Source organism: Hylobates moloch, unplaced genomic scaffold, assembly GCF_009828535.3.
Source record: "Hylobates moloch isolate HMO894 unplaced genomic scaffold, HMol_V3 SCAFFOLD_11, whole genome shotgun sequence".
In the NCBI taxonomy this organism is placed as follows: Eukaryota; Metazoa; Chordata; class Mammalia; order Primates; family Hylobatidae; genus Hylobates; species Hylobates moloch.
Window position 1 is genome coordinate 51,128,704 of NW_026652286.1, and position 27,071 is coordinate 51,155,774.

Below are 27,071 nucleotides of genomic sequence, written 5' to 3' on the forward strand. Positions count from 1 at the left end.
CAATGTGCTTATCTCCGTCTCGGGAGGAAAGAGTGGTCAGAGAGAGATTACTCAGAAGAGATTTACTTACTTCCCGGAGACCTCTCCCCCACGCTTATTTTCAGAATGGGTTTAATATGTGAAATGTGATTTGAGCCAGGCAGGGAGGGAGAAATGGAAGTGATTCACTCTGGCCATGCTGATCCACATGTTATTCACTGACATTTTTTTAGCCAGACTTTTAAATGAGGAGTCTTAGAATGATAGGGCTGGCAAAGATTATTAAGATTATTTTAGAGATGAGCTAGTACAACTTATTCGTTTCACGGAGGGGAAAGCTGAGGACTAGAGAGGAGAGGAGGCTTGCCCCACAGTCTTACAGCTTGGAGCCTTGGCTCCCAGCCCCTCCACCCACCCTCCATCTCTTGGGTTTCTTCTGGGGGACTCCCTATTCCATGGTAGTCGTTTGAATGTCCACTCATGGGGAAGCAAAGCAAAGACTCTACAAAAAATATGCAGAGGCTCTTCTGGACAACTAACTTCTCCTCCACACTTCCATGCCTCTGTGAAAGCCACTCCTTCACATGAAATGACATTGCCTGTTTGTACTGAAGACAGTGAATTCCTCCAGGGGCTGGACCCATTACTAGTTTCCTGGAGCCTGGACCAGATTTAGGTAGAGGATGGCAGCAAGGCAGAAGCAAAGATGGAAGTTAGTGCAGGAGCATGGTCACTAACCTAAGCATCCCACTAGACCTTCATTCTCGTATTTCTTTGGGAATGGGGGAAGGAAAAATGACTGCAGTGGAGGTCACAGAGTAGAACAGCCCATCCTCTCCAAAGCCCAACTCTTCTACCTCTACAACCACCCAGGGTGCCATTTCCCCTCAACTAGCCATAATAGCTGACTCTGCTGAAAAGGCAGAATCATTGTCCCTATCTTTCAAGTTTCTATCTGAATGTCATATCTTCCAGAAAGCCCTCTAAAAGCAAGTTCTTCCTTTACTTTGCTGTCTAAGTACTTTTTCCACATTCTAATTTATTATTTCAGTGAATATGTATTCATCACCCACTATGCACTGTGTTCTATACTATGTACAGGCTCTGTGCTAGAAGTTGAGACTACAAAGGCAAAGAAGATACCATCATTATCTTCAAGTTTGCAGTCTTATGAGAGGGGGGTTGAGGAAGTGGAGACACAGACACTATGACATTAGACAGTGAAATTAGAAGGCAGCATTGGGAGTTAAGGGAACATTCCCTCCAAGCAAGATTCCTAGGAGAAACAAGACTTGAATTGCATCTTGAAAGGTAAGCCTGGAGCCTGGAGGTGGGGAATAAAGGTGAAAGTGAAAGGTACTTCAGGCACCTGAGTACCTGGTATTCTGTTGCTATTACTTTTCTCAATATCCCACCACCCTGCCAGCCTGTTAGCTTTGTGGAGACTGCCACGGCTCATTCATTTTCTTATCCCCACAATCCCTTGCCCTTTCCCAAAACTCATCACTTCTTTGTTAAATAGAACAGATCAACAGTGGCCCTCGCTCAGAGTAAAACAAAGCTTCTTGTCTTCTGGCACAGACAATGTTAGTGTGTGTTACTGATCCAGAGAAATCAAGAGAGCCCCCTTGCTGGAGAGCAGGGCAGCTGGGACCAGCCTTAGCCATCAATTAACACTACTGCGAGATCAACACCAAACACTAATTTTGCAGACATAGAAAGCACTATTGGAAATTTATTTCCAAATGTTGAGCTCATGTCGCTAATTCTGTTTTAATATTAACTATCTCATTTGGCAATTCTATTTCAATAATGAAAAGGTTATCTCTACTGTAAGATAAATAATGAGGAAGACTCACTGGCTTCGACTTGATCATTCAAATTTATGTGTCATTGGAGCTGTATTCTCTATTACGACCCAACAAACTGATTAAATATCAGCCAAGCATGAACAATAGCTTGCAGCTCTAATTCCTCCTTCCCATCCCACCTCTGAAAGCCTTTAAACCCTGGAATGTAAATGCGAATTTTTTTTCCTGGCATTAAAAACAACATGAAAAAATTGTATTTTTGACTCTGTTGTCTACTGTTGCTGACAATGTTCCAACCACTTGGGCCTTATTTCTCGTCTGAGATCAGTGATCTATGGGGAAAAGTGTTTCCTAGTTGGGCAAAGGAATCATGGGGTCAGAGGCTTCCTCCTCCTCCCCTGAACTGCTCAGTTCAATTCAACCAACATCGCTGAGCACCTACTCTATGCCAAGCCCTGACCTATACCTAAGGCCCTAAAGAGAATTCCATAGGGAAAGAAAAACGACTGTTGCTGAACACATGCCTTACTCTTTGGAGTCCCCACGGTACCCTCTGCAGCTGCACACCTAATAGAATGCACAGTGTTGAAATGCCCTTTCCTGAGTGCTTCAGGGATAAAGGATGTGCCTTATTCATCTTTGCATCCCTGCTGGGCCAGCTCAGAGCCTGGCATACAATAGACACTCAACAAATGTTTGGTGGATTTTAACAAATTGCCTGAAATTTTATATACCTTACTGAGTCCTCACAGCCAACCAGAAAGTGGTTCTTTATTCTACCCAGCCCTCATCACAAATAAACTTGAGGGTTTCTAAGTCTCTTCCCAAGAATATAAGCATCTGAAAGCAGGAGCCGTTTACCATTCATTCATGGGTTCTCAGAAAACTTTTGTTGGATGAATGACCATGTCTTTTTCAGTGGTTCCTCTTCTATCTAGGACTAGTTTCCTACTGTTTGAGTTCCCTCAGGAGCTAACCCTAAAAAAAGGATTCAAATGCAAGTAGCATCTGAGAGTAAACTACTTACAGGCAAAGGAGTGGGGATGTGAGATAGGGAAGGGAAGGCCCCTAAGAATGGGTGTGTTGCAGAATTGTGCCACCTGATGGTGGGTGGGGCAGCTGGGGTATTTATATGCCTGTCCATCAATTATTGGTTGGGGGCTGCTTCCAGGGGGTGTTCATACCTTTTCACTTCTGATCTGCTCCATGTATGGGCAAAGCTGCCTTCAGAAGCCAGAAAAAGCTTTAGGAGAAGAAAGTAGACTTGGAAGTTGGGCTGGCTGCACTGAAATGGTCAGAGGGTATAAATGGGGTGCCCACTGCCGCAGCTGCAGGTGAGGAATTGTGATCACATGATGATGTGGGATGCCTCCAGAACATTCAAATGGAAAGTGTGAGACACTCATAGGTCTGGAGGTTAGATAAGAGGACATCAGAGATTCCTTACAGTACTAACATTCTAGAATGCCATGACTTCAGCATACTGGCTTTTAAAGTACAAATCATCTTCAGAAGAAAATCCCTTTGTCTTTGGGTTGAGCAAGTAAAAGACCCAGGGAGAGGTATGTGTGTGGCATGAGGGTGGCAGGGGATACGCAGACAGTTTGGCTCAATCATGCTGTCTCTAGAGAAACTGAGGGACACGGACGGTGAGATAACCCATAGTCATGGAGAGATGGATGGCTCAAGTCCTAACATAAGCGTTAGGGAGGTCCAATCACCTTGCTGGCCTCCACCAAATAATCTGACGTTTTACCAACCATCTATTTCACATCAGGCACTGTGTTTCACTCTTCACATATATTAATTTGTATTATTTAATCTTCACAGCAACCTTGGAAGATGTTATAAAGATACCATTTTGCAGATAATGAAACTGAGGTTCAGAGAGGCCCAATAGTCGACACAAAACCAAGGTGGGAATACGAATCTGTTTTTCATTCTGTGACCCTGTGGTGCCCTTCTCTACAGCTGTTCATCCACAGACCTTCAAAGGATGTGCCACCAGGCTCAGCTATGCAGTAAACAGTCCCAGCAAAGGATCTTTGTGCAGATTTGTGATTAAAGGCAAACAAGATAATCAGTCCCAGGACCAGGGGAGAGCCGTCCTCACTCTCATGCATTCCTCCATTCACACGGCCCTGGAAACCTTTCGGTGTGGCAGTGGCTGTGGCAATCACTCTGCCAACTGCAGAATAAAGGGTCCTGTCTGGAAATGCAATTATTTCCAAATAAAAGGTTTTTAAAAGACACATACGCACGCGCGTGCACGCGCACACACACACACGATAGCATTTTTGGTTTTCAGAAACTGATATTCCCAATAAGGACAAAAATTAACTTTGTAAAAAATGAAGATGATGAAGACAATGAAGAGATGGTGATGATGATGATGGATGAAGATTGTGGTGACAAGCATGATAAATATATTGAGAAGGTGAAGATGATGAAGATGAAGATGGTGATGATGATGGTAGCAGCAACCACCATTTTCTGAGCCCATAAATGTGCCACTCACTATGTTGGCTACTTTATAGACATTACCTCTAATTACTACAATAAACCTGTAAGATAAAGTTTAGCACCTCCATTTAACACATGAGAAACTGAAGCTCAGAGAAGTGAAGTAAGCTGCCTGAGGTCACAACCTTAGGCATGAAAAAGGATTGACAGAGATTACTGCTTGAATTATTACTCCAAATCCTGTGCCTATAACCACTAACATAACCACTTCATTTGTTTACTCCTTCATTTATTTAAAAAATTTATTCATCTATTGAATGAATGTTTACTTGGTCTCAGATATACCTATGGTACCTGCTAGATCTTCCTAATCCCCATTTGTCAAGAAAATGCCACCATCCTCACATTAGGGATAAGTGAAAATGAGGGTGAATTAGATTCAAATCAAGATTTATCAGCCTGGCGTGGTGGCTCATGCCTGTAATCCCAGCACTTTGGGAGGCTGAGGTGGGAGGATCACCTGAGGTCAGGAGTTCGAGACCAGCCTGGCCCACATGGCAAAACCCCATCTCTACTAAAAAAATACAAAAATTAGCCAGGCGCAGTGGTGTGCACCTGTAATCCCAGCTACTCGGGAGGCTGAGGCAGGAGAATCGCTTGAACCTGGGAGGTGGAGGTTGTGGTGAGCCGAGATCGTGCCACTGCACTCCAGCCTGGGTGACAGAGAAAGACTCCGTCTCAAAAAAAAAAAAAAAAAAAAAAAAAATCATGATGACTTTTTCTACAACTAGTGTGAAAAGAGCTATCAATTATTTTTCAGCTCCTATAAGCTAATCACAATTATCTGCTTCACTGTTAATTAATGTGGCAATAAAAAGATGCATAGTAATTGGTTGATAAAGAGAAGGCTGTGCTCTAGGCAGAGGGCCCAGTGGACCACGGTGGGTGGATAACAGGAAGAGCTCTTGAAGGCTGTTAGTGCTGGGCCAACACTGGGGAACAAACATGGCTGGACAGTTGGGCAGTACTCACTACCTGGCTATTCCCTGATGTGGCTTGATCGGCAGGGGTGGGCCTCATTCTTTGGCATTTACTAAGTGCCACTACCAGATACGATGGCACCCACCACCAAAGAAACATTAAGCATTGCTAGAACTATTTCACGGTTCAGAGAAGTTAAACGACTTCTTTAAGGTCATTCAGTTAGAAAGTGGGGGAATTAAGATTCAACCTGATCTATGAGGTTTGTAGGTTTTCCCTTAGAGTTGCCATAAACAGAGATATCCTTCCCATCCCCTGTGTAGTGGGGAGGACAAAGATAATGAAGGACTTGGAGAAAGTTTGGAACAGGTCTGGTGGCCAGGGCACCTGGCCCAGTTCTACCACTGACTTAGAATGTCCACCTGCCTGTAACACCTCTGTTGGCTGTGCCTCAGGATCTTTATCCAGAATGAAAAGTGATTGGTCCGTGGTCTGTCTCAGTTCCATTCCAGCCTCCCTAGACTTCCAAGACCCTGGTTTACAGTTTGCTCAACTATTCTTTAACACATCTGATCATAAGAACTACTCTGGGAGAGAGGGGGGCAGCATGGGTGGTTTATGTTCTTTACAGGGAAGGACTTATGATATTCTAAAGCTATTCACATCCAAGAAAACACATCTCTGGAGTAAGCATGTAACTCAATGGAAAAGTCAGATTTAATATACAGAAAACTGGTTTATACCATAAAATCAGATATATGGCCTTGTACTCTCTCATTCCCTGCCTAGATCATCTGTGTACATTTTTTCTCCTCAATAAGAAGGTGAGCGGATTGAGAGTATTGCTTCTTTTGCATCCTCCAGACTCTAGCATAGCCCTGGGCATGGAAAGGGATTGACACACGTTGTTGCTTGAATTACTACAAAGAGTAATGTTTCAGCTCTTGTGTATGGTGCCTTTATTTACTACTGCAGAGGTCACCTTGAGCAATACTGAGAATACTATCCTCATTTTCTACAGAAGGAAATGAGGGCTCAGAGAAGCCAAACAGCTTGGCCAAGGGCCACACACTAGGAAGCAATTGGTCTAAGGCCTCTTGATTCTTACCCAGGGCTCTTGTCACCAGCATCTTAGAGAGAGACCAATTCCTCCCTCAGAAGAAGGGGGAAGATGTTAGGAAATGCCTCTCTTGAAGACAGCAACACCCCTTGGAACAACTGCCAGAGACAGCATTTTGAGAATTGGCATGCTCCTTTGGGAACCCCTGGAGGATGCCAGGAGAGGAAGGAGAGGGATGGGGAGAATCTTCCAGTTCAAAGAACCTCCACTTCTTGCCATAAGATTTGGCTAAGTGCCTCTCTGTCTCTCACACTAGCCTGAGAATTCCCTGAGACAGGGTAGGGGTCATATTCATGTCTATTTCCCCTACCCCTATCACATCCAGGAAGACTTGGCATAACACTGGAATAAATGAATGAATGAGTGATTCAGTCTGCCAGAAGGGGACATCTAGAAGCTTCCAAATAGGTGTGGCCTAACAGGTCCTAAGAACGGTTCTGTGCTTTTTAATAATAATTAATAATAATAGACATCCCCCCAGCTCCATGAAGTTTTGTAAACACTTCCGTAGGACAAGGATTATTATCTCAGTCTGGGAGATTTGCCCAAGGCCACGGAGACAGCGTAAGTAGCTGTCATTTAATTTAGCCTTTGGCAAGGATAGATACTCTGTGGTAGGTATTATTATTATCTCTATTCTCTGGATGAGGAAACTGAGGTCGCAGAAAGTAGCCTGTGTAAGGTCCTATGGGCAGTAATTTTACGTAAAGCCAAAAGGATCTGGCTCCCCAGTGTGGGCATTTGCTATTTACGGCTCATCTGCCTGGATCAACATTCCTGAAGCTTGGAGTGGGACGTCCTAATGAGGTGCTGTCAGGCTGACAACTCTCTGCTGAATGGAGGCTAATTGGGAATTTTACAGGAACAACAGAAACAAACCCGATCTCTCTCGATTACAATGAATGTGAGTCTGTGTGTGTGCTATGGGGCTGGCTCCGGGACACATGCATGCTGCTCGTGAGTGTATGTGGGGGAGCGTTGTGTATGTGTGTCTACTTGTCTTCCCTGAGGAAAAAATACAACAGACCCATCCAGTTCTCTTTTCTTAAATATTCCTAGATGCTGTAAGCCTTCAATTCTCTGTGCTCCAACGAGGGCAATGATGTCAGTGATCACAGCATGTGTGAGCAGGATTCAGAGCAGTGCCTGGCCAGGTGTGAACACGAGGGCAAATGTCCCAGTTCTGAAAGGAATTACAGGTGGTATATTCGATTTTGTTTTGTATAACATTCATTAAGGGTATTCTACCAGCCCTACATGACCCTGGGTGTGAGGCCAGAAATAGTTAAAAATGTAACAGTGATAACAGTAAAACCAACTTGAAAGAGTTGTTCGACCAGGCCCTGTTATCTCAGGGAGAAACAAAAGCAAACGTGTGCAGATGGAATTCAAGGCAGAGCTCTTTCTGACAGTGATCAGGTAGCAGGGAACTAATAATTGCCCAAGGAAGCGAGTGGAAGGAAGGCTTAACAAGAGCGCCATGGACACAGTGCACAGGACTATTTTCTACCAAAGGCATCTGGTAGGAAAAGGAATTGAGCAGGGAGGACATCTTCCAGCCCTTCAAAGTCAAACTTTGGAGAGATCAGACATCCTAGAACCTAATCAGTGGTGTTAAAAGTAGTACTTTTAGTGCTTTTTTGAATATCTACTTTGGGTCAGGCACTGTTGGGTCCTTTCTATGAATTATTTCAGCTACTTCTCACAACCACCAAGAAAGGGGATTATTAGTCCAGCTTCGCAGAGAAGGGATTCAATCACTCCTTGTTAGGTTGAATGAAGTACTGGATGGTCAGATCCCCAAACCTTACAGAGTGGCTTCCTTCACAAAATGAATTAATCAAGACGATCACGCAGCAGAAAAGCCAGCTTCTTAGACTCTGGTAAAAGGGCAAAACAAATAAATTTCCTGGGATCCTTCCATCCAAACAACCCTGTGCAAAGCTGGCCACTCTGTATAGATTCTAACAGAGAGAGAGAGAGAGAGAGTTCATGTGAGTAAGTGAGTGTGCTAGGGAGGCAGTGAGATCTGTGAATCACTATTCTGGGTGTTCTAATACTTCCTACTGAGGTCCTACACACTCCCATGTGTAATTTAAGGGGTTAAATGCTGAGCGTGGAGGCAGAGAAGGAGTAGATGAGGGTTGAACAAGAGACTTAAAACTTGGAATTATCCAGACTTAAAAGTTCTAAAAAGGAATGCTGTAAAATTTAGGGGAAGAGGATAGGGCAGAAAATGCTTCTAACAGTAGGTTTGTGGTTTGTGGCTTCCTTTCTGAAACCACAGAGGGCTAGCACTTCAGCCCAAATTAGAGCCCAAAGATTCATGCAGTCACCAAGTTTCTGACCTGGTACAGTCTTGGAGATCCTAAGTCCTGATTCCCATCTCCATTTCTAAATGAGGCTGAAATTGGGGAATGTGGACTTTCCCTGGATCACACTTCTTCTGTGGCCAGAGCCAGGAGAAGATGCTCTTTGAGTCAAAGTCTAGTAGTTTTTGGCTGAGAGCTACATAGGTTAGGTGGCCACAGGGCCTACTCCCTAGCAGACCATCCTTTGTCACTGCACCAGAAACTGGCATTCTCAGCTGCATCCTCAGTTTCCTGCCTTCCCAAAAGCTCTGAGCAGCTGAGATTTGTGCATTGGTGCAAATGATTTTTTCCTTTGCTCAGTCTTGTTCAACACAGTCACCTCCTCTCAAACCCGTATCTCTCATTTCCTTGGACATTTCTTCTCTGGCCTTCTGTGAACACCAGCCAGCTTAGGGCTTTCCATAGGAGACATATTTCATTCAGGCATTCCCTGAAAAGTGTTCCCCGGAGACCTGTCAAGAGTCCACAATAGCTAGACCTATTTGTTCACCTGGTGCCTGCTGGGCTACAGGCATGTATTAGATTCTTAACACCGATTGAGCCTCAATTCAGTCCCCTAACACGCTTGCAATGTAGGTACTACGAAGCCCATTTTACAGGTTAGGAAACTGAGGCTCAGTTGGGTTCACTCACAGGAAGGTTATAAAGCTAGCACACGGAAGAACCTCAAATAAACCCTGAGAAGTCATAGACTGTAGTGGTTAAAGGTCTGTTAGGCCAGACAGTATGGATTTGAAACCCAGCTCTGTCACTGTGTGACTATGTGACCCTCGGCAAGTTGCTTAAGTTTCCTGTACCTCAGTTTCCTGACTTGTGAAGTGAGGGTAAGTAACAGAGTAGTTGTAAAGATTTAGGGAGAAGATAAATATAAAGCACTGAAAACACTGTAATATGAGTTGCTATTATTATTATATTATCTCAAGACTATGTACTCTCCACTATTTAATGCTGCTGAAACCCGTCTGAAGTATGCTTGTCCTAGGTCAGGTTCCCTGGGAAATAAACTCTGAAATGGAGATTTGCTGGCAGGAGGCTTCTTGCTCTCATGAGCAACCCCTGTAAGGGAGTGAGAAAAGCAGAAGTGGGCAGAGGGAGAACTTGAGCTACAATGCGGCTACAACACAGGCCTCAGCCAATCTTTTCAGCAGCTCTGGAGCTGGGCTGGCCTTTCAGAGTTGTCTCAAATTGCGTCAAGAAGGTTGGGTCTTTGTAATCCTCACTCCTACTCCCACCTTTCCCATGGAGGACTCACTGGTGACAAGCTGCCTCCAGGGATGGGTCTTAACCTTGGGCTGGGCAAGGCAGCTCCTTTCAGGGGAAGACAATTCTCAGAGAATGAAGTAGCTGTGGGCTGTGAACTGCTGGTCTTGGGTAGAATCTGGGTGACACACCACAGCATCCACTATAATCCTGAACAGCAGAAGGGTAGGTGTGTCCCACTCTCCAAGGCAAGGTTGGTGTTAGTATAGTTGCAAAGATATTGTGTGGGGCACTAGTTGACATGCAATTTTTTGAGTTCAATTTTAGAAGTATTGTTAGTCATAATCTCTGGGTAGAGGGCTCAGGACTCTGAGTTTAACAAGCACACTAAGTGGTATGTGTGCACCATTAAGCTTGAGAACAGTGCCCTAAAGAGTCTTGAGAAATTGGCCATCAGTGGTCATTTCAATACATTCTCATCTTAAGAATGTACTCACATTTTGCATCCTTTCAAAATATATTTTTTAATACAAACATATTTTTCCCCTTGCATCTTCAGAAATACAGGCCATTGTTACCTCTCTGTCAATCTCTGCACAGGCCCGAGAATACTCTCATCCCAGTTTGAGAAGGCTGGCTGCCTCTTTTTGACTATCTTTACTATCTGCTGGGGATGCAAACAAAGTAAGATCCAGCCTCTGCTCTTAAGGAGCTCAAAGTCTAGCGGAGAGCTAATACCCAAGGCATCTTCCAGAACTGCAATCTTTCCCCTGGCCTCCTCTGCCTGCTAGATTCACCTGCTTTCAAATTTGTTTTCTGGGAGCCGAATAACCAATGCTCTTATGGAGTTAGCAAATTTGTTTTTCCCAGGACTGCCACCTCCCCACCCTCAATCAATTTCTTTGTGTCTGAGGGCAGTGTATGGCTGGTTTAGTTTCTCCTCTGTCCATGTTCTCAACTTTCTGAATCATTAAATCGTTCTCATCCAAATACAGCAATCTATTTCATCTTAGATGCTTGGCTGTCTTGGAAACCCAAGAGCCCCTGGGGGAGTGGAAGGCCCAAGAGAACTAAATGATTTAGAACTCCTCAAAACCAGGCCTCAACATTTCTCAGTCTCATTCCCAGAGGGGCCTTCGCAGTTGGAATCTTAATTCAGAAAGTGCCTTCCAAGTTGGAAGGCAAAAGAAACAGGGGGAGGGCATAAAATGGGACAAGAGTGATTTGGTATTTGTGACAAGTACCTTTCTCTATCCAGGTGGGCTCTTCTCCAGGAAGCCCTATTAATAACATATTCACTTTGGTAACAGCTTTTATTTTGAGAAATCCCTGGGTCCTTTATGGAGAGAAATCATATCACCCGACAATGAACTTGATCTGCTGAACAGGGTAAGTTAACAGCTGTTAAACAGCTGCATTGCTCTAGCCCAGGGAAAGGGAGGTTTAGGGCCTTGAAAGGATCTAGGGAAAGGTAATAGGCAGAACCCCACCCAGTTCAATGGGAGGCAATCAGAATCTGCCCTGGATTAAAAGCAAGATTCCTGTCTACTTTGCATTCGGCAATCAGGCATGTAATCAGAGGAAGAGACTAGGAAGCTGAGAGGAACTTGGGCCCAGAGCTGGTGTTGACTGAGCTTTTCATGTACCAGGTACTGTGCTAAGCCACTTACATGGATTATTTGATTCCTCACACTGATGGGAGGATGTAGCTTCTGATATTATCCTCATTATATATAAAGGGAAATTGAGCCTCGAAGAAGTGAAGGGACCAGCTCAGGTTTACCTGGTGGGTAAGGGGAGCCCAGGTTGGGTTCCCAAGTCCTCACTTGAAATCAGGAAGTCTCAGAAGCCCTCTCTCACTGCCTTGGCTGAGATGCTAGGTTGGGAGCCACCCTAGCTTGATTCTATGGGAAGGTTGTGCTGCTATCAAAAAGCTAGAGTCATTTCGGCTGGACATGCCACCAGTGAAACTCGGCAGCAGGAGGGGAGGAGAGACAGCTCTCCCCTGGGTATCTGGCAGCCTGTCCTTCTCAGGGTGTCAGTCCTCTCCAATTTTAGAAATTTCCTCGAGCTGCATGCCAAGCAGAGTGAAGCTGTGTGCTGCTCAGGCAGGACTCTTGGTGGATGATTTATGGGCCCCGTATCCTTCCACAATCCCCAGGAAGGAGTGATCCTTCTTACTTACCGCCCAGCCCAGCCGACTCCTGTCAAACAGCCTCGGCAGACCTCCTTAAACGACAGTAATTCTCCTACCAGGAGGAAGCCAGGGTGACAGATTTCTGACCAAGATCCAGCACCCCTGAGAAGCCTCTCAGCAGGCCGCCGCCAAGGCCCTGCTGGATATAAATGGGGTGTAGGATGGAAAGCACCAGAGAGACCCAGGAGACAGAAGCAAAAAGAGGAGTGAGACAGAGAGAAAGTGGGGGGAAGGCAGGGAAGGACAGAGAAAGGAGACACGAAGGTCGATAAAGGGACATATATGTGGGTGATTGATTATTTGATGAAAGCTTGCCCCTCCCACTGCATTGTAGGGACCACATCTTGTTTTGCTTACTCTTGTATCCGCAGCACCCAGCACAGTGCCTGACATGGAGGAGGTGCTCATAAGTACTTAGCGAATGACGTCACAAATAAAGACATGTAAGAATACAGACAGCACGAATCCTGGCATATTACAGGAGCTCAGTAAAGGCTTGCTGACTGACAAAATGCCTACATACAGATAAAGCATTTGGGGCAGGGGAGATACCCAATTTTCAGGACAGGAGCCTAAGTAGATTCACTAGGGGAAAGAAGTATTGAGAGATGAAGGCTCATAGGCAACAGCTGCACCCAACAGAGGGTCCAGGCTAGGGTCTGAACCTGGGAATTTAAAGCCAGGGTGGGGAGTCAGCAGGGAAAGGAGCTTTCTCATAGGCACCAGGAAGCCAGCAGCACACCTTCAATCTCAGGATCAGAGAAGGAGAAGGGCAATCAGTGGTAGGGTAGAGAGCTCACCACTGCTGTCTCAGAATCCAGCACCGATCCAGGCATGCAACGGGCATGCAGCAGAAGTTTGCTTAATTAGTGAATGAGTACAGAATTGTGGGATGAGAAGGTCAAGGTGAGGGGTTTAGGACTGTACCTGTGGAAGGACAGTGTGACTTGTGAGGTGGGCACAGAGGCTTAAAGGGGCATGCTGGGCTGGACATGCCCTCCCTTAAGACTTGGTGCCTCTGGGCAAATGTGAGTGAACGTTGCTTCTGCTTTCATGCTAGGGCATTGGTTCTTAACAGGAGCAATTTTGCTATCCAGGGGTGCATACAGCAATGTTTGGAGACATTTTGGACTGCCACAACTTGGGGGAAGGGTTACTGGCATCTAATGGGGCAGAGCCAGGGATGCCGCTAAACATCCTACAATGCACAAGACAGACTCCACAAGAAAGGGTCGTCTGGCCCAGATGTGAGGGTCGAAAAGCCCTTTTCTATAGCCTATGGGAGTACCACTGCTCCCTTGATCCTGAATCTCAGGCCTCATTTAGATGTATTTTAGTCACCATAATTAAGATTACTACCATCAGTAAAGATTTATTGAGTACTGACACATATAAGCAGATACCTACCATCTTGTACTTTTGTTCCTTAAAACTGATGACAGTAGTTTGGGATTCAGAGAAGGCCAATGGGAACACAATCCATTGTACAGTCCAGCTGGAGATGTGAGATCACAGCAGTATCACCCTGAGCGGGGGGTGGGGGGGGCACCACTCTACCCTGAGTGGGGGCACTGGGCCAGGGACTTCCCTTTAACCTTCTGGAATTTGGAACCCTGGATGTAGACCTGGAAGGGTCCGTAGGACCCTCTTGTCCCCCTGCTTTATCTTACAGGTGAAGCAGCTGAAGTCTGAGAAGAAAATGACTGTCCAGGGTCACAGGGCAAGTGCAGGCCTGAGAGCACAGATCTCCGGACTGCCAGCCTAGTACTTTTTCTATGAGAAAGATCCTCTGGTGATGTAAGTTTCTAAAAGACGCCTCCTGCAGTGAGAAGTGTGTGATAGGCATGAATGACTTGAAAGCCTTTCAAACGTCCAGGTAATCAGGTGCCGTTCCCCTTAGACTGACCACTGCTCAGGGAGCCAGAGCCTGATAGAAGGTTCTGGTGGGAGTCTGTGGCTCACTCACCTTCAACAGAAAGACAATTGCTTGAAGATACTGTATTTAAGCATTCATGGGGGACCCCCCCCCAAGATCCAAAGAACAACATGACTTTATAATAGTCAGAATACTTCTCCCCTAATGTCCCAAGGAAAGGCGGTACTAATAAGTAAAAAGATGAGCACCACAAATAGGGACTGATATTTTTTTCCCCATTCCTCAGGCCCCTGAGAATTATTTTCATGATAAAAAGTTGTTATTCACTTGTCCAGGGAGAACATGCTGGTGACTGGCTTATTTGGAGTGGAAATTAAAGAGCGCAGGCTCAGCCAGAGAAGTGGGGTCCTCTAACAAGTCACAAAGCAGTAAAATTCCCTCTGCTCCTCAACCTCCCTCCACCTGGAGACTGTTCCTGCAGCATCTACCCTCTAAGGCATTTTTATCCCCACTCCTCAGGGAAGAACTAAATCTGTACCACTTGATGACCTACTAGATATCTATGCAAAGACCCTAATATGTAATGAATTTGTTTATTGGGTCACCCTTCTTCCCCTCTAGACTGTGAGATCCATCCCTAGTGCTTGGCACAGGGACAGCCATACAGCAGGTGCCCAATAAGTATTTGTTGATTTGTCAAAACCAGGTTCCCAGAGGTCAAATTCCTAGGGGAAAATGTGCATACCAGAGGAGAAATGGGGTATATGTGCTGGGAAAGAAGAACTAAGTTCTGTTTTCATGTCCTGATTGTACCCAAGAAGGAAAGATACTAATATTTCCTGATCTCCTACTCTGCACAAGGCACTTACACTCACAGGGTTAGTCATCCCGACAATGCTGTGAACAAAGTATTATGGTCCCTGGTTCACTGATAATGAAATGGCTACTAGAGAGCTGGGATTACATGGTGCCAAAGCACAAGTTTTCCTGGTCCATCCACCAAGCTGTGTCTTGCACCGTATACAGTCTCTTTCCAATGTGTCAATAAAACCGGATGATGCCTACTTGGACAGGTGGGAATTTGTCCCATAAGAGCTTCAGTCCATGGATGTTCTCATATTTAACACGGACACTTAGTAAAAGTAGCCGGTTTTGCTATCAGAGCACTAGAAGTCTATTTTCTAAGCAGATATAAATAAATAAATAGACTTGATTTGATGTGTGAACTTAAAATTTATGAAGTGATTTATTTGGAAGGTCCTAAAAAGACACAAATAAACTACATTTTGCTAAGCACTTAATGAACTGACTTTCGTGTTTAAGTTCCCGAAATTAGCTCTACTTCAAAAAATCTAGGGCTTACCACAATCATTAACCATAGGAGGCATTTAGCGTAATGGAAACAATACAGGATGGAGCGTGAAAAGAGCAGGGTTGGGTCACCATGCTGCCTTTTAGGAGCTGATTCTCAGTTTCCTTATCTGTAAAATGGGAGCAATAACATGCAGCTCACTCAGGTCTATTTTGAGGACATGAAGGCGAAAGCATTTTTGTAAACTGCAAAGCGACATACAAGCATTTTTACAGTTGTAGGAATTTCAGCATCTTATGCCCACTTATGAAGGCTCAATTTCAAAGAAGCCTTCATCATGTACATGAAAAAAGTTAAAAACTACCACCCTGAAGAGTGTACAGTGGTCGGACCACTTCTGCATGTCAGTTTCTGAGTTCACTGTCTTTCCTTTCCCACTGCATGCTGGGGCTGAGAGGGCCTTGTAATTTGTAGCATCGTTAACTAGCGTAACCACAGATGCTATTCTGCTGCCTTATGAAGGCGCAATCCTTATTAACCTCCAGCACTCAGAGGCACACGCTGGAGATCCTGCTCTTGTTGTGAGGATAATTACAGACATTTTTAGCTTTCTAGGAATTTTTTTTTTAAAGAACAAAATGTTCTGAAGAAATCTGAAACCACCATGTAGAAAATATTGTGGAAGTTTAATTAAGAAATTTTTTTTTAAAGTTAGCTATCTATGGGGCCTAAAAAGCATCTCAAAACTGTCTTTTGGAACACTCTATCTGTAAGATGCTAACGGGTGCTCCACAGAAAGCTGTCTGTGGTCAGACGGGCCTGGAAACGGCCTGGATGACAAGGTGAGCGCATGGCTGTGGGACTGGCATACGCAGATCATGATGATACGGACGGACCTCTAAGAGCAGACATGGTGAGCAAAGGGTCTCAAACCTGGAAACCTTTATTCCTCAGGACATCTGGGAAACTAGTTTTTCATAGAACTTGCAGAACCTCTGCTCAAAACTGGTTTTCACACTGTGCTCAGCAGGATCCCAGAGGCTCCTGGAGGGGGTCTGAGGAGCTACAGAGGGCTGGGGCTAAGGTACCCTTGTCCCTTGCAGAGCAGATCCCCTAAAAACTTGAAAAAGTACTGCTCTAGAGCAGGCAAGGACATGAGGCCTTTGAGTCGGCCTAAACCTTACTGTTAATCTTCAGACCATAACATTGCCTCTGCTGTTCTGAGCCAAGCAGTGCAGAGCACAGTCACAAGATGAGGTCTGAACCCGGGTTCACTCCTCCCTTAACCTTGGGCAAGTTCCTTGACCTCCCCAGCCTCTGCTGCTCGGCTGTGCAATGGCCATGGTACTCATCTCGCAGACTCCACAGGGGACACGGCTGGCACTCAGCAGAGGCTCAAGAAATAACACTCCCTGTATCCCAAACATTACCTTGTTGCTTTTATTTTTTATTTTATTTTAAAATTCTCAGCTCACCATCAGTGAAGCCATTTGCACCCTACAGCTCTGTGTCACTCTGCTGTACCTGTGGTAACTTACGTCTCTTCATCCTGCCTTTGTCATTCCTCCTTAAAACCGTTTTGGTCTATTTTTCTCATCACACAAGGGATATACATTCCTTGTAGAAGATTTTAAAAAATTCAGACAAGAAAAAAAAAAGAAGGAAAACAAAGCAAGACAAAATCGCCCATAATTCCACCACTTGGAGCTATCTTGTTAACACAAAAACATATTCCTTTTCAATTTAAGCCCATCTCAGAAATGCCTGTGAAGCTTCCTGGGTTTATTCTATGCTGTGTTGTTAAACTTACATTTACCCAAATCTCCCATTCTTCTTCTTTACTTTTATCTTTCCTACTTTTTGTTTCAAAAATAATTCTAGCATATTCACATTTGAATTCCAACAATACTAAACAAGCTGAACACAAATATAAATCCTCCTTCCCTCCTTCCACCTCATCCATCCCACTCATCTCCCAAGGAAACCACTGTTAAATGTTGTATTTACAGACATTTTCCTATTTATTTTCATATTATAGTCAGTCTTGATGCTTGAAAACATAAAAGATGATCTTAGATCTACTGTTTTATTTTTCAAGCCTCTTGAATCATCTTTTCAGTGTGTCTGGCCTTAAAACTAAACCTAGTATTTTCCCTGAGATAACTTTCTTCAAAGTCTAGGGCAGCACTGCTCGACTTCAGTGTGTATGAGGTGCTTAGAGAACTTGTTAAAAAGCAGAATCTGAGTCAGTGGGGTCTGGAGTGGGGCTGAGATTCTGCATTTCTCATCAGCTCATGCTGTAGGTTCCCTGGAGTACTTTGAGGAGCAAGGCTCCAGGACACTCATCCACCCAAGGCAGGCATTCATCTCCTTTGCTTATATAAACCCCACGATGAGTGTTGTTCCTGTGTATCTCAGGCACCTGCATCACCAGCTGTCCTTGATTGGCCAGACTTAAGCCCAATGCACAAGTCTCCCTCAAGATTTGGGGTAGTTGGTGGTATGGAGTTCCCTGGAGTTCTGGATTCCCAAATAAAAGGGAACTCGGTGTTCAGGCATCTTCTGCGTGGGGCAAACATCCAGAGGAGCAGCAGACATCATGACCAGTGTACCACACTCCTGAGAGTGTGGCATGGTACTGGACCAAAAGACAGCCAAGGGAGCAGTAGTGAGGGGCTTTAGCCCTAAGTGGGGAAAAAAGCCCGAAGAAGCACAGCAAGATGCAGACACCCAAGTTTACCCAAAGTGGTCAAGCACTTGTCAGCAACTGAGTTGAAGTGGTAGGTGGAGCCTGAGAAGTGGAGATGGGTGAGTCAGTGAAAGAATATACACTCAACCGGGTGCGGTGGCTCACGCCTGTAATCCCAGCACTTTGGGAGGCCAAGGCAGGCGGATCACAAGGTCAGGAGATCGAGACCATCCTAGCTAACATGGTGAAACCCCGTCTCTACTAAAAATACAAAAAGTTAGCCAGGCATGGTGGCGGACACCTATATTCCCAGCTACTCGGGAGGCTGAGGCAGGAGAATGGCGTGAACCCAGGAGGCGGAGCTCACAGTGAGCGGAGACTGTGCCACTGCACTCCAGCCTGGGCGACAGAGCAAGACTCCGTCTCAAAAACAACAACAACAACAACAAAAACAAAAGAATATACGCTCAAGATGTATTCTGACAAAGGACATCTGGGGTGAGGATGAGTGCAGGTAGGAAAGGGGCGATTGTATTACAACATCATCCAGGAGAGGAGGGACAGCGTGGAGTGGTGCTATGCACATGGGCCGGCTGCCTGCTCCTCTAACCTCAAATGTGGTCCCTTTAGGAGGCGCTCTTGCTGTCAGCTGCTGCACATATGAGGCAGCCCTCAACTACATGGCCAGTTTCATCCAGCACAGTTCTTAAACCACAGCCCTTTGGCACTTCATAGTGACCCTGGCCTTGGGTTGAGGTGCTGGGGGCAGTGCCTTAGGAGTTAATCCGATGGCCAGATTTCTTATGCATCTGGAGGGTCTAATGAGAATCTCCTTCTACTGCTACACTCCAAGAATCAAAGAGCTGGGACTTCTGATTGGTTAGTGATCAAATAAAGAGCGCCTAGAAAACAAATTCCTTATAACTTTCACAGTTAAGCACATCATATTTCATTTTGCTTCATTTATTTAAGCTGTTGGTTACTAGAGCTTAAGTCCATACACTTTGGGAGAAATCCTTCCCTAATCAACCACCATGGCTCAAATTTTCTTTGCTGATGTGTAAGAGACTTTTCTCCATGATTTGTCTATTAATACCTTTTCTCCCAAATAACTGAAACCTGCCCAAGAAAGCCAGTGGACACCTATTTGCACAGTTTTCATTCAAATCCGTCAGGATATCCACAGCAAAGAATGTAACGGGCAAGGGAACTAAATATATGTATTTCTAATAAACTTTCATGAATTTGACCTGCATGAGAATCATCAGAAAGACTTCTTTCCTAATCAAATCAGAATCAGAGTACTAGAAAATGATTCCTATTGTGGAACAGAGAGAAGGGCTTGCACTCAGAACCAATGCTTGACAGTCAGCCTCTGTTCTAAGATACCTTCCTTTTATGAAACATCTCCAGGGAAAGCATAATAGGGACATTTGGCCAGACCATCCTACCCAGAGGTCCTGCAAAGTCAAAGCTGGACAAAGGAAGCCGGAGACAACCATCGCCTGAGACATCTGTTTTGTTCATCATTGTATTCCCAATATCTAGCATAGGGCCTGCCTAGAGTAGGTACTGTACACATTTCCCTTGCCTGGGTGAATGAATGGATACATGGATGAGAGAACAATCACCTCTAAATCAATATCTCCAGGACCTCTTATTCAGCTCCAGGTGTCTGGTAATTATGTCTACTTAGATGCCTCCCAGGTGCTTCAAACTCATCACATCTGAAATTCTAACTCATCAAGTACCACGTGCTGTCCCTGCAAACTACTCCTTTGGGACTCTGGAATTTCAATGCCATCTTTAACTGTCTGTACTTCTCTTTCTTATCTTCTTCATCTACCAAACTCCCAGTACAAATGTTACCTTCTCCCCAGTGCCTTCCTTGGCCACATCTTGCCTGCCCCTCTTCACTGGCCTTCTTTCTTATTTAAAAATAGATTGGAGTTTGAGGTGATGACTTTGACTTTTGTGAACAGGGAAGGGAGGCTGAGCAACACACAGGCAGTTGAGCTCTCTCTGAAGGGCAGAAACTCCTTTTTTTTCTCTTCCATCTCATCTCTCTCTGTTGCTTTTCTAGCTGCAATAAGACAGAACCCTGTTTGGGGGAAACAGAGAAAGCCAAGACCTCTGGGCACTAACTGCAGAAGTTCAAATCCTGGCTTAGGAAAAAACTATCTTAAAACTGTGCAAGAGTTTAACTTGGCAGGTAGGTTGCAAGAAGCCTAGCCTCATAGAAGAGAAAGAGCCAGGGAAGGGAAAAAGCTTTCATACTGATGGTTCTGCTTTCAGGTGTCACAATGGAAAAGTAAGGTTTGAAACTTCTAATGAAGTCCACTGACTGCCCAAAGACCACCAGGATTACATCTAGAGTGATAAATAAATGTATTTAGCATGCTGAAGCAAGAGAGAATGTACCCTAGGGGGGCCTCAGGCACTCGGTGGTGGTAGGGGCTTGTGTTGGAGCATTCTAAAGAGAATGCAGAAAGTTCTCTTGGAACTTGGGGCCCTATTCTTCATGCTTAAATAGCTGTACCTGCTTTTTAAGCCCTGTCCCCTTTGCCCAATTTTCTAGCTAGGTGAAGAAACAACCCTTAAGCCCTATCCAGAGCAAAAATGTTTTTGTGATTTGCAGCATCTGTGCCTGGTGCTCTGCTAAGTCATGCCCGCTTGCCTCACAGCCTCAAAGGGTTTTTGGTGTTGTGGCGACGGCAGAGTGAATATCACCGACAGAGGACAAATCCCAGCCCCACACTTGCCATACGTCAGCACAGCTGCCAGGCTGGCTCACATTTCAGAATCTTTCAGGAAGCTGTGAGATGCAGAAAGAAGCCAGTTTTAGGCTCTGTGGGTAAGAAGATACCTTTTGACTTATAAACTGCAGATCCTCAGATGTGGATGTTGTCATAGGAGTGAGTGTGTTGGTCCTGCACATGGTCCCCAGTAGAACTCCTCTATAGAAAAGAACCCTTTTATCAGCGGATGGGCAGGAACCCCTCAGAGGGAGAGGTAGACACCCAAGCTTTCACTTAAGACATCTGTAATAAGGGAAGGGAGATCATTAGGACAAATATCTAATACATGTGGGGCTTAAAACCTAGATGATGGGTTGAAAGGTGCAGCAAATCACCATGGCACGTGTATACCTATGTAACAAACCTGCATGTTCGGCACATGTATCCCAGAACTTAAAGTAAAACAAAATAAAACAACAAACAAACAAACAAAATAGTACCTCCTATAAACTGTGAAAGAATGAAATGAAATGGAAATGTATCTAAAGCATTCAACACGGTGTCAGGCATGTACTCAGTGCTTGCTAATGCTAGCTTATATTATTCTGATGAATCGTATTAGCAAATGAAAATTCACCTATTCACTGAATCTTTTGGGGACCACTACTATATTCTAGGCTAAATAGGCAAAATGATTAAAAAAAAAAAAGAGACTTCTATAAAAAGCCACCAGCCAGCTAGAGCAACCAGAACAGTACCTCTTCGTGTCTCTATTCTCTTTTTTCTCACTCCTAACCCTGAAAGTCTTTCCTGAGGACTGAGTGCAGACCTGGTGCAAGGATATTGGGAAGTAACTTTGTCTCTGAGCTTCAGTTTCTTTTTTTGTAACATGGGAGTGATAACATTGACCTAAAAGAGTTGTGTGCAATTGAGACAAAGAATGTAAAACATAGTCTGCGAACCTAAAAAGGTGCTCAGCTCAGTCTCAGCCACTATTCCCCTCTCCCTCTTCCTCACCGACTGCCTTTGTCCAGCCTCTAGGAGCAGCCAGCCTCCAGCCTCCTGCCTCCTTTCTGTGCCAGCCCAGCAACCTGAGTCACACTCTGGATTCAGTCCCAGTCTGCTTGGCTGAAGTCTGGTGTTTGCTGCACTTACTATTCCAGGCACCCTGTGATTTACTTTTCTAGTGAGTTAATTGCAAAATCCATATGGAGTGGAGAGAAAACATCAACCCAAGCTTGCCATGAAAAGCAAGGGAACAGAGGAAGTTTTCCATCTTGGCCAGCACAGCCTGGAGAGGAGGCAAGGAGGGGAGGACGATGCTGCTGCCCCACTTGCCAAGCTCAAGGCAAGTCACATGGTGTTCAGACCTCTTTACTCCCCCTTTGTTTATTCTCTCATCTAATTAGACAAAAATTTAAGTTTTAGAAACCCACTGTGGGTATAAAGTATAGGTGATCAAACCTCAATGTGCATAAGAAGCACCTGGGAAGTTTATTTAAAATGCAGATTCCCAAGCTTCTCCCTCCAGAGTTTCATCCAATAAGTCTAGGCACAACCCCAGAACTTGCATCCTGCTTGTGCCCAATGCAGGTAATTCACAGACCAAGGGTTAAGAAACGAAAATGCAAAGGGAAGGGCAGTGTAGTAACTCAGGAGTTAGAAGAATTTAAGACTGGTTCTTGGAAAAGTGATTTGTCGTCATTCTCCTCTTTTTTTTTTTCTGAGACAGAGTCTCACTCTGTCACCTTGGCTGGCGTGCAGTGGCACGATCTTGGCTCACTGCAACCTCTGCCTCCCAGGTTCAAGTGATTCTCCTGCCTCAGTCTCCCGAGTAGCTGGGACTACAGGCATCTGCTACTGCACCTGGCTAATTTTTGTATTTTTAGTAGAGATGGGGTTTCGCTATGTTGGCCAGGCTGGTCTCGAACTCCTGACCTCAGATGATCCGCCTGCCTCGGCCTTCCAAAGTGCTGGGATTACAGGCATCAGCCATCATGACTGGCCTCATTTGTCTCTTGAAGCCCCAGATTTCTTATCTCTATAGCAGGAATGAGAATACCTACCTCACAGGACCATTGAGAGAATAACAGATATTGAAATCCCTTAACACAACTCTTGGCACATTGAAGGCATTCAAAAAAAAAAAAAAAAATCAAAGAAACAATTTACTTTTCTTTCCTAGAGAAGATTCTTTTTAAAACTGGCCCAAGGCATCTTTGCTCATGAATGTGAATACATTTTTGTATCTGTTTACAATCTACAACATCCAAAGAGTGGCCTTTGGGGAAGCAGGCTCTTGTTTTGAAATCACTTTGAAGATGAAAAGGTGTCAAATCTTCCAGAGTCTTGGTTGGTGGAAGTTAAAACAAATGTTTAATTTGGTGAGTTATAATTTATTAAAGGCTTTTGGAAAATGAAAGTACTATTTACGTTGTCACAAGGGACCCAACAGTTTTGAAAAGTTTGTAGTTAATTCATTCATTTTATTTAAGAAACATTTACTGAGCACCTGAGTGCCAGCCCTCTCAGGGCTCAGGGTCTCAACAATGATAGTAACTTGGTTCTGACCACAACGGGGGCTATAGAAGCCCAGGGAGCAGTGACTTCCCTCAGCTGGAGGGTCTGGGCCTTAAGAAGGTGATCAGCAGGCAATGACTCCATTTTGAAAGCACCCAGATTTATACACAATAGACCTGGTACCAATAGATGTGTAACTTAAAATCCCTGGAGGAAAGAACTACTTTCCCCAGAGGTTACCCCTACACCTTTAATTTCTTAGACACTTGGGAAGGGTAGGCAGACTCTCTTCTAAGCTTTCAGGCCCTAATATCCAAGTGCTTCATAGACACCTGGATTTAGAGGTTCCACAGGTATATCAGACTCACCAATGTCTAGCACTCAGCTTACTACTTCTCTCTACGATCATGCTTCAGCATTTCCTTGCTGCATCCACACAGTTACCCTGCTATGGTCTGAATGTTTGTGTCCCCCACAAATTCATATGCTAATACCTAAACCCCAAATGTGATGGTATTAAGGAGGTGGGGCCTTTGGGAAGTGATTAGGCCAAGAGGGCTCTTCCCTTATGAATGGGATTAGTGACCTTATAAAAGAGGCTTAAGGGAGCTTATTCGCTCCTTCTACCACGTGAGGACACAGAAGGCACCATCGGTGAAGCAGAGTGCAAGCCCCCATCAGAAACTGAATCTGTTGGTACCTTGATCTTGAACTTCCCAGCCTCCAGAACTGTGAGCAATAGATTTCTGTGGCTTGTAATTTACCCAGTCTAGGATATTTTGTTACAGCAGCCTGAAGGGACTAAGACATGCCCCAGTCAAAATCCAGGACACAAGCCTGTGTCCATTTCCTTTTCTCCAACCCACATCTATTTAGTTACCAAATTTTAATCACCTCTTCCTGCTAAGTACCTCCTGAATCTGTCTGCATGATTACTATTCAGATTCCAGGGGCCACAATTTGTTTCTATCTCTCCTCTGTCAGGTAGGACCAGGGTGATCTTCCTAAAATATATAGGATCATATCCTTTCCTAGAAAGCTTTTTAGTAGCTTTCCCTCTCTACGGAATAAGCTTCCAACACCTACATGTGGTGGCCAAGCACATCTTGCCACAAAAGACACTGCACTGAGCTCCCTTGGTCACACAGTACATGCACATATGAGCATGCCATGACATTTCCTGGCAACACTGCTGGCAACCCCACCCCACCCTGACATATTCCAGTAAATGGCTCCCTCCTCTCAGAGTTCACATCACAATTCCTCTTCCCCCTCTCCAACACATTTTTGGATTCCCTCAGCTGTTAGTTAGGTCTGTTCACTTGTCTCTTCTTCTAGATGGAAACACCTCAGAGGATAATGTTCTATTGTGTTCATAACTCAGATCTTTTTATTCTATGTTGTGTAGAGACTTTGGGTGCTCATTATATCTGGTTCTCTTCTGCTTCTGGCACATGGAAGGTGCATGTTTCCCTGCTCCTTCGTAGTTAAGTGGGGCCATATGAGTAATTCAGGCCTATGGGCTGTGAGAAGCAGCCAAAAAGGCTATTTGTTCCAGAGTGAGTAGCTCCACAAGATGGTGGAGCTTCTGTCACCCTGGGTCCATGAGAGACTGTGTGGAACAAAGTCTCCCCCCAGCCCCAAAGCATGTTGGGTATATAACATGAGAAATAAACTCTGTTAAGTCACTCATATATTAGGGCTGTTTGTCACTGCACCATAAATTAACCCTTTGTTGTTAATTTAGCCGTTAACCTATGCTGACTAATACAGAAATCTTATTTTTGTCTATAATCTCTAAAACAGGACATGGAAATATCAGGTTCTCTATAAACAGCTGATGAATGAATGAATGGATGAATGAATAAATAAGCCTAGAAAAATGAACATGAGATCTGGAGTCAAAAGAAAATATCCTATAATAACCACCCCAAATCTCTTACCCCCACAGTGCTATTCTTATCTCCATTTGGCCTCAGAGGCAAGATTTAACCTGTTGATTCTGCTCTCTGAAGTATCTCTGTACTGATGCCAACCCAAACTGCACGCAGACCCTGACTTATGGCTCACTGTCTAGAGGAGGGGCACTGGTAACATATTTTGCCGGTTTTGCGCCAAACCATAATCCCACTGACTTTGAACTTCATGCTTCCAGGGTTACATCTGGACTTGGTCCCAAGGTTGGGGATTCCTGAGCTCCCTGAACCAAAGGCTGCTAATTCTAACAGCTCTCCCAACCCCATCAGATTAAAGAATGGCCTCATTAGACCAAATATATGTTTACATATGGGGAAAATATTCAATAATTATCCTTAAATCTTTCAACATGTTTCAGTTAAACACAAAAGCAGGGCTGTGAATTTTGGGTGAATTCTACATATTTTCAAAAACAAACACAAACATAAAGAATGTCGGGGTGGAGCCAAGATGGCCGAATAGAAACAGCTCCAGTCTACAGCTCCCACCCTGAGTGACACAGAAGACGGGTGATTTCTGCATTTCTGTTTGAGGTATCGGTTTCATCTCACTAGGGAGTGCCAAACAGTCGGTGCAGGACAGTCGGTGAAGCACACTGTGCGCGAGCCGAAGCAGGGCGAGGCATTGCCTCACTCGGGAAGTACAAGGGGTCAGGGAGTTCCCTTTCCTAGTCAAAGAAAGGGGTAACAGACGGCACCTGGAAAATCGGGTCAGTCCCACCCTAATACTGCACTTTTCCAAGGGGCCTGGAAAACGGCACTCTAGGAGACTGTGTCCCGCACCTGGCTTGGAGGGTCCTATGCCCACGGAGTCTCGCTGATTGCTAGCACAGCAGTCTCAGATCAAACTGCAAGGTGGCAGCAAGGCTGGGGGAGGGGCACCCGCCATTGCCCAGGCTTGCTTAGGTAAACAAAGCAGCCAGGAAGCTCGAACTGGGTGGAGCCCACCACAGCTCAAGGAGGCCTGCCTGCCTCTGTAGGCTCCACCTCTGGGGGCAGGGCACAGACAAACAAAAATTCAGCAGGAACCTCTGCAGACTTAAATGTCCCTGTCTGACTGACAGCTTTGAAGAGAGTAGTGGTTCTCCCAGCACGCAGCTGGAGATCTGAGAACGGACAGACTGCCTCCTAAAGTGGGTCCCTCACCCCTGAGCAGCCTAACTGGGAGGCATCCCCCAGTCGGGACAGACCGACACCTCACTCGGCTGGGTACTCCTCTGAGACAAAACTTCCAGAGGAACTATCAGACAGCTGAATTTTTGGTCTCATGAAAATCCGCTGTTCTGCAGCCACCGCTGCTGACACCCAGCCAAACAGGGTCTGGAGTGGACCTCTAGTAAACTCCAACAGACCTGCAGCTGAGGGTCCTGTCTGGTAGAAGGAAAACTAACAAACAGAAAGGACATCCACACCAAAAACCCATCTGTACATCACCATCATCAAAGACAAAAAGTAGATAAAATCACAAAGATGGGGAAAAAACAGAGCAGAAAAACTGGAAACTCTAAAAAGCAGAGCACCTCTCCTCCTCCAAAGGAACGCAGTTCCTCACCAGCAATGGAACAAAGCTGGACGGTGGATGACTTTGACGAGTTGAGAGAAGAAGGCTTCAGACAATGAAACTACTCCGAGCTACAGGAGGAAATTCAAAATAATAGCAAAGAAGTTAAAAACTTTGAAAAAAAATTAGACGAATGGATAACTAGAATAACCAATGGAGAGAAGGGCTTAAAGGAGCTGATGGAGCTGAAGGCCAAGTATCGAGAACTACGCGAAGACTGCAGAAGCCTCGGTAGCAGATGCGATCAACTGGAAGAAAGGGTATTGCTGATGGAAG

At 44.9% G+C, this 27,071-nt stretch overlaps 1 protein-coding gene and 1 long non-coding RNA gene across 2 annotated transcripts in view; one reads left to right on the top strand and one right to left on the bottom strand.

Moving 5' to 3' along the window:
- Window positions 1-27,071, bottom strand: part of TENM4 (teneurin transmembrane protein 4) — a 417,322-nt gene that overhangs the window by 357,560 nt on the left and 32,691 nt on the right. The window lies entirely within an intron of this gene.
- On the top strand, window positions 3,256-4,564 carry LOC131384586 (uncharacterized). The gene is made up of 2 exons (XR_009215590.1): window positions 3,256-3,352; window positions 3,621-4,564. It is a non-coding gene; the product is annotated as an uncharacterized LOC131384586 (long non-coding RNA).